This window comes from Cavia porcellus, unplaced genomic scaffold (genome assembly GCF_034190915.1).
Source record: "Cavia porcellus strain 051 isolate PalLab524CR breed Dunkin Hartley unplaced genomic scaffold, mCavPor4.1 scaffold_27, whole genome shotgun sequence".
Taxonomy (NCBI): domain Eukaryota; kingdom Metazoa; phylum Chordata; class Mammalia; order Rodentia; family Caviidae; genus Cavia; species Cavia porcellus.
The window spans coordinates 12,680,698-12,701,579 of NW_026947510.1; the positions used below are offsets into that span (position 1 = coordinate 12,680,698).

The following is a 20,882-nucleotide window of genomic DNA, read 5'->3' on the forward strand; positions in this document are numbered from 1 at the left end:
TGGGCAGCTATTTCAAAGATAACAAGATATATTATGGTAGCCATTTTGGATTTACTGTTATCTTATTTTGAAGTTCTATATTGCATTCATTGTTTCATTTATATTGATTCTATTCTGTTCTGTGTTGTTTGATATATGGGCAGCTATTTTGAAGACACCAACATTATGGTAACCATTATTGATTTCCTATTGTCTTGTTTTTGAAATCCTGTCACTTACACTGTCTTTCTTTGACTGGCTTTATTCTGTTTTATTTTGCTTGGTTTTATTCTCTTTAAAACAAAAATGTTTTAAAAAGCAAAATGAGTTAATTTCATTGGCTGGGGTGTGTTCATGGCTAATCTACCTGTGGGAGGCGTAGGGAGGGTCTCACAATACTCCATTCTCTATTTTGGAGGAAGTTATGAGAAACTAAGTTTATGATAGATTTTTTTGCATCGTCAGTTCACAACATTCCAAACATGTTGCCTGTAATTGTTGTAAAGTCCATACAAAAGTATTTGCAGCACCAATTTCTGAGGTATAATTTAGCCTATGCTATTACAAAAGGAAAAAAAAGAGTATAAATGTTTTAGCTCTTTGATTGGATTTAAAACAACTGTGAATTTTATCTTGTCATGCTGTAACTAGCATTTACTTTTAAATGTTTCTTAACAGTAAGAAATGCTGAGGATGAATTAAGCAAATTAAGAGAAATGGCTGCAGGGAAGACTTGGCAAGAACTCCAATATTTCACAAGTTCTTCCTTCTTCCAAATGATATTATCCAATCTCTAGATTTTACAGATGGGGCAAAAGTCAAGTGTTTAGAGCTGAGGAAAAGATGTGAATAAAAGCCTTTAAGGACATTAGCTACCCTAGGAAATGGAATGATTCTGTTTTAAATCCTACTTTATGTCAGTCGCATATAAAGAAATATTTCACATAATTCTCATTAGACAGTAAAGTAAATTTTTTGGAGAGGATTCAAAGAAGTTAAACAGCTGGCATCATATGCAATGATAGGTAATAGAGTAGGGATTAGCAGGCTGGTCTAACCCTAAAGTAAACTTTTTTCAACTAGTTTAGGATAAAGAAGAGAAGGTAATTACATGGGTCAAATGTCAGGAATCAGCTTTATGTTTCTCAAATAATTCTTGAAGGAACATTAACTCAGAGTTAATCAACGTTAACTGTTTCTGACTATTCAGCAACTATTGCGTCTAGACAATTTGTAGCACTGAGAATTTTCTGTGGTCTCCAAATGATTTTCTTTTATGGTGGAACAACTTTTACATATCTTTCAGAAACAATTTAAGCAGGTGAAATAAAAGGCTGAAAAATTCAACTTTATAAACAATGAAAGTCTTAACATTCTTTAGTGCTCCACACTGTAATTATTGTTGGGTAGTGTTTGAGTACCTTTGGTTGTGTGAACTAAAAGTAACTCATGCAGATTTGCTTAAGGTATTTCTGTTTCATTTTTGTGCTGCTCAGTTCTTTGAAAAGTATGTGCTAAACATTGGGAGGAAACATAGATGGGATTATATCTTTCTATCAAGTTCTTCATCTCTGTTCTTTGTAATATGCACAAGTGTATATTACTTATTCTGACAGTGGAAGGATTCCTTAAGCATCAGTGCTGAAACTTTTTGTGTTTTAAATTCTTGCATTAAATCTTGGGTGCAGGTGGTAAAGTATATTTTGAAGGCTTCTCACTTTCTGCTAATTTTCTGGTTTTTCTTTTGTCTATTGATGTAATCTTGAATAATTATGGAAATAATATTATGCTACTTTTACTGATAGGGTCATTAGATAAACAGAATGGAATTTTTACTGTTGAAGGAGCAGTATAATACATGCACACATAAATCTTATGTTAGTAGGTTTCCAAACTTTTTGTCTGATACAGTCTGTTCAAGGTAAGAGAAATTATTAGAAACATTTCCATTATTTTATGTGGGTTTTAAAAATGCTGGTTGACATGACAGAAGTAGCACTTTCAAATATTTATGACACATTCGTCAATAAAGTCTGAATACTTGAAATACCATAATAAATATATATGTGAAATTCACTATATATTCCAACTACAATTAATACTCAGTGGTATGTGGACCTGAAGACTTATTTTGCTACCTTCTAGAAGTCAATAGCTATGACCCCTAGGGGGTGCCTCTAGAGGGAAGTGGAAGAGAAACTAAGCAAATAGCAAAGGTCAGCAGATACCTTGGGAGGTTCTGCTAAATGTCTAGTGGTTTACACAAATTTCTAAGACTCCCAATAATAGATATCCAGACCTACTTTCTATATTATTCTTAAGAAATGTTTATGTTCACTGTGAGACTAAGTAAGAGATATTCTCAGTAAATTCTGGTTCCTCTAAAGGTAAACCTGTCATATGGATTTCCTAAACTATTCAGTGCTATTTTAAATTATACAGACGGAAGTGTGTTCTCTGAAATGTTTAGCCTATTCTTAGGTCAGGTGATAATTTTAAGAAAGATTTACATTCAGAAGATTTGGCACTGACACACTGGAAGTCTAGAAGTGTAACTACTCAACAAGAGACTGTTATATAGTGATTGGCATTAGGCTTAGATTTGGAACTCGCTCAGACACAGTCTAAATTAGTGACTTCACAGCTATTTGTTTCCATTCGTTTTATATAATCTCCCTCACTGTCAATGTCTTCATGCAGACAAGGAACTTAGAATTTTTTAGATTAAATAGATTTCTCTTATACGTATTACAAATTTGGTACATTTTAGTACCTATTAAATGGTAACTTTTCTTGTTATTAAATGCCATCATTTGTAAGTAAAGCAATAATTTCTGAAATGGAAGCTATGATTTCAGAATTGTATGAATAAACATTAGTGGAACTAAAAGGGTTTATATTTTCCTGTCTGATGTATTTTGCTAATATTTCCACTAAAACTCTGTGAGAAAGTCTTTTGGAATATGAATCCTATATTCCCACAGATTGCTTGTGCACTAAAAAATCAGTTTAGAGGCAACAGCTAATACTAGAGCCATTACATGTGGGGTACGTGTCTTGATATTTCTGAAGCATCAGTGTTTTGAAGGAGAGACTGCAATAGACTGGTATTTCGATCAGTTTAAATAGTGCTTCTTTGTCAGAGACTATGTACTTATGCATAAAATTGTTAAGAGAAAACAGACAGGCTCCTTATTTTTTTTCTATTATTCAAAAGCTGTTCTTACCAGAGGGTATATAAAAATATAAAAAGAAAACTCGTGATGTTTATCCAGTGATTTTAGGGTTAGGGTTTAAAAATATCATAAAGTAATAGATTTTTACAGGTAGTTATGATAGCTCTTAAAGTTGAAAACAGACAGATATTTTAAAATGAGAGTTCAAAAGAAAAGCTATAATGTAAACTACCAAGTAAGCAATTTTATGGATAAAATAATAAAAGAATACATTTATATTAACTAACTTAGCAGTTGGTATAATGCCATAATTTAGTATTGTATGTTGTATATAATGCATGTATATGGAGTTGCCTGAAAATATAAAATTAATAATCTAATTGCACTGCATCTTGTTGTATAATGCTGAAATAACTAGGAACAAGTTATTAACTAAACTATTTATTAACTAAACTTATTAATTAATAACTTAAGTAGCTAGCCAGCCTGCTGTTCTTTTTTTTTTTTTTTGAAACAGAGTATAATTTTTACTATTTTAATAAGTTATAGGATGATTCAGTAACACTGAATCATCCTATAACTTAGTGTCAGTGATACTGACACTAGAAAATGGCACTGGTATACATTTATTAAAGTTGTGTTACTATAGCAGGAACGACATAAAACTCTCTAAAACCAAACAAAAGCGTTTAATGTTTGAAATTAGATTTGAAGAACTAGGGAAAATAAGTCAGTGAGCTTGTCAGGTTATATCTTGATTGACTCAGATCTGTAAACAGAAATCCAGATTTTTAAAAAGTCTAGTTACTTCAGATGGGGAAACCTTGGGCGATTTCAATTTTGAAAGTGAGGTTTGAGCCTGCACATGTGACAGAAGAAATAGGCTACTCAAAATAGAACTAAAATTCATCTATGAATGCAAGATTGACTCTTCAATGAGCCAACCACAAAAGCGGGGTTGTTACCATGGAGGAGGCTAGCAGAACATGCTGCTGGTCATCAAAGACATGGATAGCTGGATGTTTGGATAACATGGATATACAACTTATCCCTTCACATTCAGCGAGCACTATTACAGTACAGGAGAGGCTTTTCTCTACACATCTAGTCCCACTTGTAAGGTCTTAAGTGTAGTGGAGAAAACTCCAATTTTTTTTTCAATCTTGGTGGTTGCCTTGGTTACTTTCCTCTCATTGCTGAGACAAAATACTTGACATGGAAAATGAAGAAAGGAAAGGGTTTTGTAGCTTACAGTTTTTGAAGGTTTTAATCTATGCTCAGTTGGCTCCAAGTCAGGGTGGCGTGGCTGAGGGGCAGCCATTCATGACAACTGCAGTCAACAAGAGTAAAAAGGGGAAAGGGGAAAAAGCACAACTCCTGCCTCCACAGGCTACCCACCACTGGGAGGGTGCAGCACTCACATGGCCAATCCCAGCCCTAGACAACAAACCAATCATGAATATGAGATTCAGCCGCCTCCGTGACTGCATGAGGCTTGGAAGGCCATCCAAACATAAACCATAACAGTGGTGGAGGGGGATGATTTGAGTGGGGCTAGATACTGATTTATACAATAGAGGAAGCAACTCCTGCAGCACTTAAAAAAAATGCTGCAATTACTTTGGCCCCCCTCCACCACAATACTTTCTACTGTCAGCTCTGAACAAGCTCATCCAGAAGTTCCTGGTAATTTTTAAAAGCTCAGTACCAGTGTTCATTGATTGTTAGATAAGCCAGTATTTTTCTTTCTTTCTCTCTCTGACTCTCTCTTTCTTTTTCTTTTTTTTTCATTTTTGTCATTATAAGAGTACATTTTAAATTACTTACCCCAAATAAATTTGTGTAAAGCAGAAAATATTTCTCACAGCCATGAGTTCATATTTATTGGTAAGGTTTTTGGTACAAGTAAGTGACAGGAAGAGAAAAAGTGGCTTTTATTTCAGGCAAGGGAGGGCTGCAGAAGAGATGCAAGCATCTTCAGGTGAGAACAAAGAAGTGGAAGTACTTTTATCAGGTCTGGCTGGGGGAGGAGTTTGGGGGGTGAGCAAACTGACACATCAACAGCTGATGTTAAGGAGCATCTGCACATGCAAAACAGGAAACAGAAAAATTTACTGGGGACTGGGAATGGAGGGCTTAGGTGTTGTGGAGTCCTGAGATTGGAGAGGGCTAGACACATGTGCAAAAAGGGAGCAGGAGGTTTGTTCTGGAACTAGAAAAACAACACAGACGTTACTTTTGGAGAGATAAATTATTTCTCAGACAGTGCCAAGTTGGGCGAATGTCATGTTAAAGATAGTTAACACCTGGGCTGGCAAAATCTATCATTTATAAAAATGGATACCTTTATAAATTTAGACTTAAAACCCAGCTTCTGAAAAGAAAATGTTTTGCTTCTTTTAAAATCAAGTGTGCTAAGGATGAGGAGGATGAGGAAGAGGAGGAAGCAGGGGCGTTCAACGCTTCAGCAATAAACAGATTCACATTGTGTCTCAGTATGTACAAAAGCATATAACCCTGATGAAGAAGATGTTGCAGAGTCCAGGATTACACATCCAAAAATCAATGATCAAAGAAATAGATTGCAAGAAGCTTACAAAGACATCCTGCTCTTTAAGAACATGGATCCAGAACAGATGTCTCAAGTATTAGATGCCATGTTTGAAAAACTGGTCAAAAAATGGAACCATGTAATTGATCAAGGAGATGACAGTGACAACTTTTATGTAACTGATAGATGAACTTTTGATATTTATATAAAATGTGATGGTGTTGGAAGATGAGTTGGTAATTGTGACAATTGTGGGAGTTTGGGTGAACAGGCTTTAATGTACAACACACCCAGAGCAGCTACACTCACAGCTAACTCTCCTGGTGCTTTGTGTGGTTTGGACAGGGTAACTTCAGGAGAATAATTGTAAAAAACAATATCAAAAGAGAAAAATGCATGAAAGCTTTATTGAGTCTCTGCCATTCCTTAAATCTCTGAAGTCCCTGAAGGCCTAAAACTGGTAGATCTGATAGGCACCAAAGTATAGAACAATGGAGAACAAATCATTTCTCAGGGAGATTTGGCTGATTCTTTTTTCATTGTAGTATTTGGAGAAGTAAAAATTACTATGAATAGAAAGGGAAAATCAGAAGTGGAAGAGAACGGTGCAATAGAAATTGGTCAATGTTCCTGGGAATAGTACTTTAGAGAGCTTGCCAACAAACCTCGAGCCATCAGGACCATCAAATGCTTAACCATGGATGTGCAAGCATTTGAAAGGCTTTTGGTACCTTGCACGGAAATTGTGAAAAGCAACATTGCCACCTGTGAAGAACAATTGGCCTCCCAGTTTGGAACAAACATAGATATTGCTGAACATACTGCATGAAGCTAAAGTATAGAGCAAGAAGATCTATAGTGTCAGAATCATACATTAGTGTAAGTCCACTGAGAACATGTCTATGTAAATGCCAAGTACATTCTGTGATTTCAGGTTTTGCCCTTTTTTTTACATTTATAATGTATCAGTAAACAATAGTGATTTAATAGTCAATAAGATTTAACATTCATTTTTAATGAATAGTTAATAAAAATCAGCATATTGATAACATGACTGTAATCTGCAAAATTATTTGAAAGTTTCATTTAAATGAATGTAATATAATTGAAAGTATCCATGTTTAAGAAAATTAAAAATACTGTCTTAGATAATATTCAAATAACTATCAAATTAGTACCTATGCCCATGGAAGAGGGAGTCATGCTCCACAGTATGGCACCACATTCTTTTTTTAACATATTATACAGTGAGCTTTTAACTATTTTAATTTTAAAGTTTTTCTAGCTTGATAAATTGTGTGATGGCCTTGGTCTCTTGGTGAAATGGTATAAAATACCATACGCAATTTAAAAACTTTTTATATTTTTTGCAATAAAGTACACATTGACTTCTTTGGAACAATGTCAGTAACTAGTGTATTCCAGTGGTTCAGCTATTATGATGATTGGGAAAAAGAGTCTTTAAAGATGAGAGTTCACTATTTTCCTTGTCGAGCATGTGTCTGCTTTCCTTTTTCACTTTGCAACTTGCTATATTCTTTATCTTTAATTTGACATTTAATGTCAAAAAGCGTTTTTAAAAAGCTGACTAAACTTGTTAAACCTGATTTTTATTGTCTTCTAAAAGCCCAAGAGCTTACAGCTAATCAAAGAAAACCCTCCTTTACCAACCATATGTGGGAATCCTTATGGACATTTCTACATAATCCGGCTCTTTGCATGGCTCTGCACCATGGGCTTCTGTCTTCCTCCTCGTGGTTGCCAATCCACAGACCCTGATCAGCAGCCAGTGAGGTTTATCCTCCATCCACAAAAAATAATTCAAGGTGGGAAGAACAAAATTTTATATGCAAACCATATATAACAATAAAAGGAATTTCTATCCATACCAAATAGATTCATTAAGCCTTGCCGTCTGCTTTAATGTCATTTTACACTTAAAAGTACAGAAAACTCAAATTTGTGGATTTTCACTGACCATTGACATGCTTATAGAAGTTGTCATAGAAGATTGAATTTAATCATATTCAACCAAAAAATATACTCTGAATCTTAGGACATGACCCAGGATTTATAGATATAAATCCTTACTAGTTTGCTTTTAAGTAGGCAATTTCACTTTGGGAAATGTGTTTTGAAAGAATATAAGTGGGTAAAATCACTTTACGGCTATTGTGGTCTTGTTAGAGAATGCTTATGGCCCTACTTGTACATGAAAACATGGCTAGAGCATTAATTGGATAATGTATATATAAAAAATTAAAGTATGTAAATTGTAAGTTCAGTCACAATTTAGAAAATTGTTTAATATCTTTGCCAAAAGCTTCTTGTAGGATGTGGGGGCCTTGCTACATGAAGATGACTTGTTTACCACTTTAGATTTTAAAAAGCTATACCTGTAAACAAAGAAAAATACAAACAAACAAACAAAAATACCCAAATTTCTTGTTCATCATCCTGTATTCATTATTCACTTTTTCAAGTTAATCTCTTTTGTTGCATAATTTTATTGCTAACTGTCATGGAACAGTAAATGAATGCCAATTTAATAAAGAACTCCAGGGCCAGGGATTTAGCCCAGTGGGATAAGCACCTGCCTGGCAACTGCAAGGTTGTGAGTTTGATCCCCAGTGCCAAAGAAAGAAAGAAAAAGTGAACTCTAAGATTACAGATGCCAGTTACGCTGTTTTCAGTATTGTTGACTAATTTAAATTTTCCTTATAATAGAGCACTTTTTTCACATAATAAAAAATAAGTCAAGTGTGCTAATAACAAAAATTTATTTTCATGATGCTTTTTTTTGCAAAACCCTCCCCCCCCCAGTGTTTACAATTATGAGCAAGCCTCTGTTTTAAAAGGGACCAAGTATTTTAATTTCTACATTTCCAAAATCAAACAAAAATGTAAAATCAGCCCAGTTGTCTTAGTTTCTGAAAGTAAAAATAATATAAAGTAATATAAAGAAATGCATTCATATCAAAATTAAGATTTTAAAAACCTATTTTTAAATATCAACCTGTTTTTACATCATAAAAAATTTAACAATTTCATTGTTAGACTTTTTGAAAACCAAAGATTTCTAGTGGAAAAAAATTGATAGTTAAAGCTAGAAATAATTGATCACAAATTATTTTCCCAGGGATCTTGCAAGGAAAAAAATTTAAAAAGCAGTATTCACATGCCATTAAAAAAAAAATAAAAAACTTCAATTACTCCATTCATCTGCTTTAGACTATTTATCAGAGAACAAATTGCCCATTGACCTCCTGTTGGCCAGCAATTACCATAGTACATTCACATTCCATGCAAGCTTAAGTGAAGCTATAAACTCTCAAATCTGTGGCCCAGGTGTCCTTTTAGTCAAGTCCTGCCATTTGGATCTTTTGATGAACAATCCTTTGGCAGTTTAGCCTGATCTGTTCATGAAGCAATGAGTTAGTGTGAGATAACTCTTACCTAATTTAATTCATGACACTATAACTTCCTAGAACATTTCCAACTGTTGTGTCCTCTATTTAAAGCAGTATTATGCCATGGGAAATGTGTAACCCTTCCTATATGGGTACTATGTGTAATGTAGTGCTATCCCAGTATTTTCAATAAGGGAATGTATGCATTCAGAAAAAAAGTAAGGCCTGTAAAAATGGACATTTCCTACTTAAATGTCTTTCTATCTAAGTAACTAATTACCTGTGGTGGCACAAACCTTAATCCCAGCGTTTGAGAGGCTGAGATAAGAGGATCCCGTGAGTTCAGCCTAGGCTCCATAGTGAGTTCCAGGGCAGCCTGAACTACATATCAAAACCCTGTCTCAAAAAACCAAAAAAAAAAAAAAAAAAATAGCTAATTATTATGTTTGAATATTTCCTGATAAGTATATCTTTTTCTCTACTATTCTTTATACACGGATACTAACATCAAGGACTTAGGGAAATTTATGTTCCAAACTATTTTCTTAGCATCTTTTCTCTATATTTCTTGATATCTTAAATTGTGGCTTGTTGAGCTTCCCAACAACTTATCTAAAAGTAATTGGTAACATCATAATGAGCTCCCCCTGCTATAAGCAATTCTAAGTTGAATAATTCAAGAGCCCTGCTAAATTATGGCTAAATTGTTGCGTGTCTTGAAGAAGTATTGATATACAATGGAAATACCTGTTATAGTAAAGGAGCATTAGAAAAGCAGAATGTAAAAAATGATTGAGGTAATATTTTTCTTCTACCAAAAGGGTTCCCCAAAAAATGGTATTAAAGATAGTTGAGACTTATTATTATTATTATTATTTTGAGATAGAGTGACACTTTGTAGTTCAGGCCAGCCTTGAACTGACTATGTAGCCCAGGCTGGCCCAAACTCGTGGAAATCCTTCTGCCTCAGCCCCTAGGAGTGCCTGGTAACAGTTGATACTATATTAATTATATTTACCAAAGTAAGAGAATGTGCAGAAAGCTTTATCATGAATCATTTACTGAACAAGTTCCATGGAAGACAGAACTAGAGTGAAGATCCTCACTATGCCATTTCCCTTATGATTAATGATCAAGTGTTCGCTCTCTTCACTGTGAGTGAGGAAAGGGAGTGGGCATTATGCAAGCAAACAAGGACGCAGACTACATTTAAAGAACACTATTTTGAAACTATTGAACAGAAAAGAGGCTACTGGTTATTTACTTTATTTTATTGCAGATTTCAAAGCAGTTAAGTTTCAATCTTGGTTTATATAGAGGTTTTGTTTAGATGGAGGGCTAAGCAATTACTCATTCTATGAAAGGATTAGTGCATTTTTCATATAAAGGGCAGACAAAAATCCATTCAGTTTTGAGAACCATGTAACCTCTGTTGCAACTTATTAATTCTGCTGTATTAAGATGAAACCAGAAGCAAATAGCATGTAAATGAATGGTCAGGTTTCTGTATCTGCTATTATTTGCTATCATTATCATTTGCTCAGGGAAGACATGAAAATTTCTTTTTAAATTTTTTTTATTTTAAAGATAATGAAACAAAACAAAACAAAACAGAACAAAGTAAGTTAGAACAAAACAATGCAAGCAACACAGGACTTCACAACAAGACAACAGGAAATCAGCAGTGGCTACCTGTATCTCTCTTGTTTTCTTCCAGATAGTTATCCATACCTTCACACACAATATAATCAAACAAAACAAAATAGTAGAAATCCAACCAAAACAAAAGAATGAAAGCATTATGGGACTTCAAAACAAGACAATAGGAAATCAACAATGGCTACCATAATGTCTCTTGTTCTCTTCAAAATAGCTGTCCATTTCCCTCATACATAATGAAATCAAATAATAGAAAACAGACTAAAATCTATTAAAATAAAAGAATGAAAGCATTACAGGACTTCAAAATCAGATAACAGGAAATAAGCAACGGTTACTATGATGTCTCATTTACTTCAAGCTAGCTGTTCATACCATCACATATAATAAAATCAAAACAAAACAGAATAAAACCAATTTTAAACAAAAGAATGGCAGCATTGTAGGATTTCAAAACAAGATAATAGGAAACCAACCATGATTACATCTCATTATGTTCAAAATACTATCAGACACAGTAAAATCTAACAAAACAAGACAGAATAGAACCAAACCTAAGAAAAATGTGAAAACATTATAAGAGTTCAAGACAAGACAACAACAAATTAACATTGGTTACCACCTTCTCCTAGGAAGATTTGAAAATTTCTGCATAAAGTTTAAGGAGAGCTCTAATACCTTAATAATTCAGTAACTTTTAAAAAAGTCCATAATAACTCATCATGCATGTTACCTTTTATGAAAACAAAATGCATCCTTAAAATACTGATTTATTTGTCTGCATAACAAAGAGTTCCATAAGCATCCTAAAGGCAGAAGTAATTCACTTCATTTCAGTATTTCTACTGTACAACATAGTCACCATTGCTAAAATGGTATCTAGTAGATATTTTACCTTAAGTATCAGAATTTTACTCCTATGTAGGCTGCTTTAAGTGTTGCTTTAAGTGTAAATTCTGAGAAAATATCTTTTTACACAACCATTATCTTCCTCACAAATATCTATATTTCCTTTGGAAACATCATTTTTGGTTGTTGTAGTAGTACAAAAAAAGATCTTCACTGTAACCTTTTATTCAGGGTTTTCACATAGTCAAAGATACAGATCAGATAGGTTTATGTTAAAAGACTACCAAAACCAGTGCCTGGAGAGCTAAAATCCAATTTGGAAGTGTTGGAAAGGTTCTGGTATCTGTGACCCTACAGAAGCAACTTGCAGACTGAAGCCTGATTCCATTATCAAAGCGCTTTGTGAGAGCAGTAAAGATACCCAGGGTGTATCAGGTCTTTTTAGGCTGGAATGATGTGTGATGGGCAGAAAATGTTGACTGGTAAAATCTAAATGCCTCATTCTATGAAATGTTTTACAATTATTGCTGAATGAAGCAATGTTACAATCATATCAATAGCGGTCAAAGATGACATAATTGAGTTAATCCCATATTCAGGGTCATCACAATTTTCCTTTAGTTGAATAATTGGTGCGGTGGAAAAGAACTACACAGAATGGTATTTATTCTTTCTGCAGCTATCTCTACACATTTATTTGGTCATTTCCATTTGTCCTGTACTCTGCATGAGAACTCTGAGAGCCCCTGTCTGCTTATCTTAGGAAGAAGAAGTTACTATCAACTTTGTTATAAGCAAAATTTAATTTTTAAATTATAAATGTCTCCTTCCTGTTAGACTTACATTCCACTCAGTGTAAAATGTATGTAACAACAGTTATAAAGTTATTGGACATGAGGTCATGAAAGGCAGTGATGTTTGAGAGGCAGGAACCACATGAGATAAATCCTGAGATAGTTATAGTAGCTTACAGAGAACATCCAGGCTGCTGCATGGAGAGGGGGAACTCAGGCAGAGCCCAGTACATGCTCTGAATTAAAGGAATGGAGCTAAGAGTCTACGCTGAGCAAATCATCTGGAGTTCACTGGTCACACTTCCAGCAAAGAGAGATGGTCAAAGAAAGGGCTTTTGGGATCTACCAGAGGAGAGTACTAAATACCATATGTATAGGTAGCGGGCAGTGGAGAAACACCTGAGTAGATTAGAACGATGATTATGTGACAGTCAGAAGAAGAGGGCCTATTCCCATCAGATCAGCACACTTCGCAGTTAATGCGGCATTGGGTAGATTACTGAGAAAGGTCTTGACTCACAAGTGTGGAATAATTAACCCTAAAGTAAACACTGTTTTAGATCTTCAGAACTTAAGGAGAGATATAAATATTCTTAGAGACTAAAACTAACCTATGAAGGATGAAAACTACACTGGATTCTGTTGATGTAAGATTTGGTATAATGAAAGAAAATACTGGGAAGGATAAAGGCATAGCCAATTGAGTATGCAAAATAAAAACACAGAAAAAAATTCATGCGCTAGGGGGCAAGTTTGAGCAGCTAAATATACATGTAATTGTAGTCTCCAGAAAATCATGTGAAAAAAGAGCGATTGATGTTTTGCAATGTTGAGGAAAACCGTAGCTCCTTGTAGCCATGGAGCACAGCAAATCCCAAGCTGAGAAATATGGAACACTGGACATGGCAATACAATTGTCAACACCACAGGTTTTTCCCTTATTTTAATCTTTTAAAAATATAACTGACTTTAATATATTAGTAAGTATTGTGGTGTTTATAATACTAATATTATAATTATAGTTGTGTATTATATAATATTAAATATAAACTTTTTCCAAAAGTTGATCATCTCTATCCCCTCTATCAACCTAATCCTTATATTTCTTTCCCCTCCCACTTCTTCTTCTTGTCTAATAATGTCTCTCTGTACTTTTATGCCATCTTCTTTAGATTCCACTTATTATAGAAGACTTTATTCTTTCTGAGTCTGGCTATTTTTGCTTAATATGATGGTCTCCAGTTTCATTTATTTTCTTGCAAATTTCTTCATGCTTTATGGCTAAATAATACTCTATTATGTGTGAACTGTGTAATCCCACAACATAGTGGTTCAGAGTTAGAAGAATTTTTCCCTAGAACCTAGCTAATAATTGTTCAAAGAAACTTTTGCAGAGACTACAAACATCCTCTGCTATCCTATTTTGGCAGGAGGTTTGCAAGTAGCCAATCCGAAAGGGTCAGTCAGTTCTCCCTGCTGCTGATTGGCTGCTGCTCTGTAACCCAGCTTCCAGGTGTGCCAGCGTTACGGTATCATAGCAGCTTGCTGAGCAGCGAGTAGCTATCTTGAGAGTTCTCAGTTTTGTTCGTTTTTTCCCTAAGATTTTCAAGACAAATTTAATTATTTTTCTTATTTAGAAAAGTGAAAAAGCAAGAAAGACAAACAAAAACAGTATTCTTTAGCTCTACCTGCTAATAAGCATGAATGACTATGTTGTGTAGAAAGATGTATTCCACTTTTCACAAGTCAACCGTCTGTGAATGGCAATTCCTTTTCTGGTAAGTTGGCAAATGGTTTTATTCTGCTTAAAGCCCGAAGATCCCTAAGATGCTGCCAAAATGCCCTGTACCTTCTAAGGCTTTATTAACACAGTATTTTATTAAATTAAATTACATAACTGTGGGAGACATCACATATTTAGGTTTTAAACTATAAAAATAGGCTTTTATATGCATTTTTTTCTGGCAACATCTGAAATCTTCAGTTTTTTTTTAATTCCCAGGTGACCTAGGATCATCACCCTCATAGATTTTGGGGGTTTATTGTATGCATTAGAGCGGTTTTCTAATTTATCTCCAACTTCACAACATAGAGTTGAAATGAAAAATTTTATGATTGGACTTAAGGTACCTTAGAAAAAGTACCTTTTCTCATACTCTCAAAAATGGGGAAGATCAACCCGTGTGCTCTCACTGCCATTCTGTGATGAGAAATCAGCAGTATGATATGGTGCTCACATCTTTGGATTTCGGTATTTAACTTTTGGTCTTCCAGAGTTAAAACGAAACGTTTTAAAGCAGTGGAAAGTGCGTATTTCAAAATGTTTATATATACAGGTGGAACTTGCAAGGATATATTTTATTTCTCAGGGCAAGTTAAAAGCATGATTCTATTTAAAATGTTATGCGTGTAGTGCAATTGAAAAAGACCACTTATTCTGTCTGAAAGTCTCATTCATGAAGTTATATCATCATTAATAAAATGTTTATATTTATGTTATGCTGATCTTGGTATATGCTATGCTGAATAATTCAGGTAGCAGTGCTAATAGTCCAACAGCACTACTTTATAAGATTTCTGAAGAGTATATGAAATAATACAGTGGAATGCTACAACTCCATCCATGATGAGGGGTCATTGTGGTTTAAAGATTATTTTGAAAGATTAAAGATTATTTTGAAAGTCTGTTATAACCAATCATATTTCTGGACTATTCTTTTTCAAAGTAAAGGGATAATTGCAGTACTTTACCAGAAATAGTGCAGTTATAAGATCTTCATATATCTACACAGTATGCTAGTGTGTTTGTGTATTTTGTAATACAGTTTCCATCACATGATCCATTTATTTTCCAACTTCAGTGTTTCCATTGGCTTGAGATGCACTAAGGAACTTCTTCCTCACCTAGGTGCCATGTTTATTAGGAATGACATTCTTACATTTTCACCCTGGAGGATGGATCATTCTTTTATAATACAACATTGTTTAAAACACTTCTAAACTATAGAACATACTAGAATTTTGTTGCTTATACATTACTTACATTTTAAGTTATTTCTTTATAAATATTTTTAAATTTATTTTTCATTATTTATCTTAAATTTTTTACAAATACAGAAATTTAATCATTTGCATATTACAATTTGTATTTTCTTCTAATGTATGTGATTGTCAGTTTTTAATAAAACTTTCCAGTTAACATTTAGCTTTTCAGTGGATATACTGATATTTTATTTTCATTTGTTTTCTATTTTACAGGAAAGTACACTGTGCTACTGGCAACCTAGAAATAAAGTTAAAATTATTATATATGTTGTGTTAAACTTCTGCTTTATTGGACATTTCTATACATGATTATATAAGCTAAGGTTGAAATGATGGAAGCAAATGGCCGAATTCAAGGATATTTAGGAAGCAAAATTGTTAGGCTTTGTTGATACCTTTCTTGCGTCATTTTCAGTGATATTAGCATAGCTCTCTTCTCCCCTCAAGACTTGACCTTCAAGACCTTGATTTTAAGCACTTTATTCCCACTGCCAATCTGTTCCATTCATTGTCTTTGCTTTTCAGAAACCCCTAATTCATTGATCCCATCATTACTTTTACCAATCAATTCCTTTTTTACTAACTTCTCTTCTACTCAACATACATTTCATGATCAGTTGCTACAATCCTTCTCCTTCAAAATTCCATAATCCTTAGATCTTTTCTTCTTCCATTTTCACAGCTGGAAAAAACTCATTCTTAGTTAAACTTCATGGTCTAACCTCGGTATGGGCTCTGAAGGGCCAGAGAAAATTACACAAGCCTATTGATTGATTTCATTGTAACCTAATATTATAAGTCTCAAACTGACACTCAGAGCTACCTCATCATTCCTCAGGGGAGCTGCTAGGCATATGTGCACACACACATACACACTCCAGCACATACAAATACATGTAATTCATCTATGTAGGTAAATGAAGAAATAAATGAAAAGGACATGCCTGGGAAACAAAGTTTTTGGCATGTAGAATCAGATGTCAAGTTGTGTTGAGCAACATAATGAATTCAGTTTGGTACACTTTCCAGCTGAAACAATTTTGTGAGATTTTACAGGTGATGGCAAGTATGCACGTTACAGCGGTACCTTTCTTGAACTTATTTTGTTCCATGATTCTGGAGAAGATGGCTGTGTTTGTGTTTGTCACCCAATGTGAGTTCACAAACATAAGCAATATTGCTGAATGCTTCTGCTTGCAAACCAAACTGCTTGCAAACAGAATCATTCATGAACAGAGGCATTAATGTATTTGCAGTTTAGAGGAGAGTTCTGTGTGAAAAAGAATAACCTTGGAAATAGTGGTGATGTAAGAAGAACACATATAAAGAATGAGGTAGACCCGAACCTAGAGAAATGCTAGCATCTGACAGCAATGAAGTGCTTGATGAGAAAAACCAGAGTTAAAGAGAATTTGAATTTATTGTGCATTTGTATCATTTTATCTTCTATGACTGCTAGCTGAGTTTTCCCATCACCTGCCATATAATTCAGTAAATAGGTACAGAGGTTAGCTTATTCATCTTTTAGTATAAAGCCAGCATTTAGTGTTAATCAGAGTTTGAGAAGATGGAAATAAAAGTTTAAAGATTTCCAAAAACTAAGTCATCAACCACAGGAAAAAAATGCCTGCATACTTAGGTATCACTCATTCAAAGTGGTGTAACTACTTAGTTAACAGTAAGAATAAAAAATAGTTAATGATAATTACCCTTGTCGAGTTCTTAAGGTTTGGCATGCTCATGATTTGCATATTTCTAAACCTTTGTATAGCTTGGCAAGAAGGCTGTGATCATTTGTTTATCAAGGAAAGAACTGAGGTTTGGATAATTCTGGGTTTTTTTGTATAAATTTTACCCTAGGGATATTCAAACATGAAGAAAAATACAGAAAATTGTCCAAATAAATTGCAATTCAATGCAAGAATCATTTCTATTTGCCAATCTTCTTCATCTGTGCTGCCCAGTTCACTGCCATCCTCCCACACACATTTCTTTTTGTTCACAGAGTTTAAATGCTTTCCCTGAGGCCACATCAGCAGCAGGCTTTTCAAGTACACATCTCCTGCTGGTAAAACACCAAGTGAACCACTAAGAATATAGACAAGGAATGTCTACTGCTGGTGCCTTCAATATCACCAAGTATAGCAACACATTTTACTAGCCATTTTCAAAAAGTTGAATTAACTGAGGCATTCAAAGAATCCCACAAGGATAGTAAGCAATATCCCCCACTTTATAGATGTGGAACCTGCATCACAGACAGGATAAGTACTTACCAAACAGTGGTGAAGCTGGAATTCTACTCAGATCTCACTCTGGATCTGGTATAGTCACGTGAGGAGAGTGAGCTGAGGAGTAATTTAGAGTGGTTAGTGATGTGACCACACGATCTAGAAGTTATGGCTTCTGGTCTCACCAATCAGTCAGCATCGTTCTCTGCTATTTTTTCTCTCTTTCTCTGGATAAAATATCTCTCTTGGAGAGTAAGTATTTGTCTTACAGCACCTTCATCTTCATCATCATCACGAGAAATATGGTCTGGCTGCATCTTTTTCTCCTGTACTTTGTGTAGTCAAATCAAAAAGATGAAAAAACTCTCAAGTTAACAATAGATCTTATCTTGCTTGTTTTTAAGAATCTTCCCACTGACCGATGTGACCATATTTAGTAGAAATTGGAAGCCATGCTCTGAAAAGCTTGTGAGGGATTAAAACCTCCAGACAGTCCTTGATTCAGCTCTGCTGAATTCTAAAAAGCTAGACTCTATCTGGCTCCCCTTCATCATATCACCATGTTACTTTAAATTAAATAGTATCTGAGTCATTAATAGGCATTGTGCTTTTATCTGTAGTAGTGGAGAGTAGAAAAAACTGTACTATTCTCGACTCATTTTCTCAGTTCCCCATGGATATTAGATATATATGACATACACTCAGATGCTTTGTTTATGTGATTAGCAGTTATTGTCATTTATGCTCTAGGGACTAACATGGCAGCTGTGTTACCCTGCAACGGAAAGGCAAAAGAATAGGAATACAAGCTGCTAGTCACAGTGCTAAAAAAGGGAAAGGAGACAGGAGAGGAAATGAAAGGAGTGGGGAGCAGAATGAAGCTTCTTTCTTTTGTTAAGAATTGTGAAACTATGAGCTATGTAATTGGTATGTTAAAATTATCAGCTATAAATGAAATTCTTTTTAGAGTCTGTTAATTATATTAAAATTATTAACTATAAATGAAATTCTTTTTTAAGAATTTTCTAAGAGTCTGTTGTTTTCTAATTTGAGTTTCAGAACTATGCAATCACTATATTTTTATTTTGTCTTGAAATTCTTACAAATTCAACCAAAACTTTCTATTTATACCCAAGAACTAAAAGGTAGTTCCTCACTTGATGTTCAGGGCATTTTAACTGGCTACTTTGGATGGATGAACTGTGCTGGAGAAATGTACTTTCAGTTGCTTCCAGGTTTATTTGTGAACCGCTATGTAAGTTTATATTTTCTAGATGCTTGGCAAACTCCTGGATAGCGAGTGCTCAGCAAGCAAAGCTTTTAGTTATTCATCAAAACAAAGTCCCACTCACCTTGCAAACTCTCACTGAGCCTTTGATGGAGAGAAAGTATAACTCTCACCAACTCACTTGCCTATTAAAAACACAGAATGAAGAGAAGCAGCCCCTGTCACAATGATTCATTAGAGGCGACCGCCCATATCCGAGTTCATCTAAAGTTCATTAAGTTCCAATTCCCCCAAATGCCAAGTTCCAATAACATTGTAATCCAAGAAGTCAAGGAAATAATTTATCCCAACAGTTTATATACTTGTAAATGCCTTGCTGGGCTTGTGATGTACACCACTGTGTCAGGCTCATTACTGGATTTGACAAGTTTATATATTAACTCTGGGTGATAGGAATTTTACATACTAGCCATTGGTCATAGACTGACTAGCTAAACTTTTGAATTCTGTTCTGGCTTGCATAATTTTCAGATTTGAAATCATTATTTGGAAGAATGCTGTACTGTTTTAAAATTTTTTCAGTATGTAAATTGAGGAACATAATTGCAAATTTTACTACTTACCTTGCTCATCTTTATTTAAAAGAAAACCCGATCTGTTGAAGCACAGTTAACACTTAAATAGATGTTTATATAGAATATATACAACTTGAAATTGAAGCATGTGATTCTCAAAATTATTTTCAAGAGAAATCATGTGTCATGTGGCTAGTGAAAATAATAATTCAATATGGAGAAACATTAACATGTTACCTATGCATAGTTATTAGAGACAGGTAAATTTGACTTGGAGAAAAAATCAATTATCTTACTGGTGAGACTTAATACACTAGGCATTTTCATAAGTAAATATTAAAATGTATATAATATGTTTTATGTTTGAGTTAAGTATTAAATTTAAAATAAAACTACTTTCTGAGTTTGCATTAATTTGAGATTTTGAAACTGTTTTGTGACATTTTTCTGCAGAATCAATTTTTGCAGAGGATTACTTTTTTCATTTTGGACACTGAATGAGATTAAAAGTGAGTAAGTTATTACAAATATTTATGGTTTTCTGAGACAGATAAAGTCATATTACAACGTAATGGTCAGGGTTCTTCAGAAAAGCAGAAACCCAATGGCTGGGTATGGTGGGAATTAGAAGGCTGCGGATCAGGTGCTCTGATGTCCAGTGGCAGGAGGGAATAGAAGCTTTGTCTTAAAGAGAGGAAAGTGTTTGCCCTTTCTCTATGTTTGTTCTATTAGGCACTCAATGGACTAGATGACCCTACCCACATGGGTAAGGACAGATCTTTACTCACTTTCCTTATTTAAATGCCAACCTCTTCCAAGAACACCTTCGCAGAGACATGCAGAAATAATAATTTGCCAGCTTTCTGGACATTTGTTAGTCCAGTCCATTTAATACCTAAAATTAGCCACCATATATAGAGCATAGGAAGGGAAAATGGAAATTGCCCAACCAAATGATCTGATTTTGCTATAATGAAAAGAACAAAATGTGCAATATTTAAAAAGCAAAGCTGATTAAAGATATTTTAAGCAACAATTGTGATTCAATAAGACATACTCTTTGTGTTTTGTCATCCTTTCTTTTGGGAAGTATAGATTATGCTCCCTTTATTCTTTTTTTTTTTTAGATTTCTTAAGTGCCACACAGAAATTCTATCTAATCCATCCCACAAAAGGCATCTCCTATTAAACTTCCTACTCTGATAAGGATGATGCACAGAGCTCATAATCACCTATGTTAACCAGTCTTTGTTCTGTAGAAATTATGTTCCAGGCAGTTTGAGGCATTTAGGGATAGCACAATAAGAAATACAGAAATATAGAATAAGAAAAACAGGCAAATCCCCTTGACCTTAAGGGTTTACAACCTAGTTAGATAAGAGAAG

General features: G+C 34.3%; 1 pseudogene; it reads left to right on the plus strand.

Moving 5' to 3' along the window:
* Positions 1-472: 472 nt before the first annotated feature.
* Positions 473-12,356, plus strand: LOC134473492 (cAMP-dependent protein kinase type II-beta regulatory subunit-like; annotated as a pseudogene).
* The last annotated feature ends 8,526 nt before the right edge of the window (positions 12,357-20,882 follow it).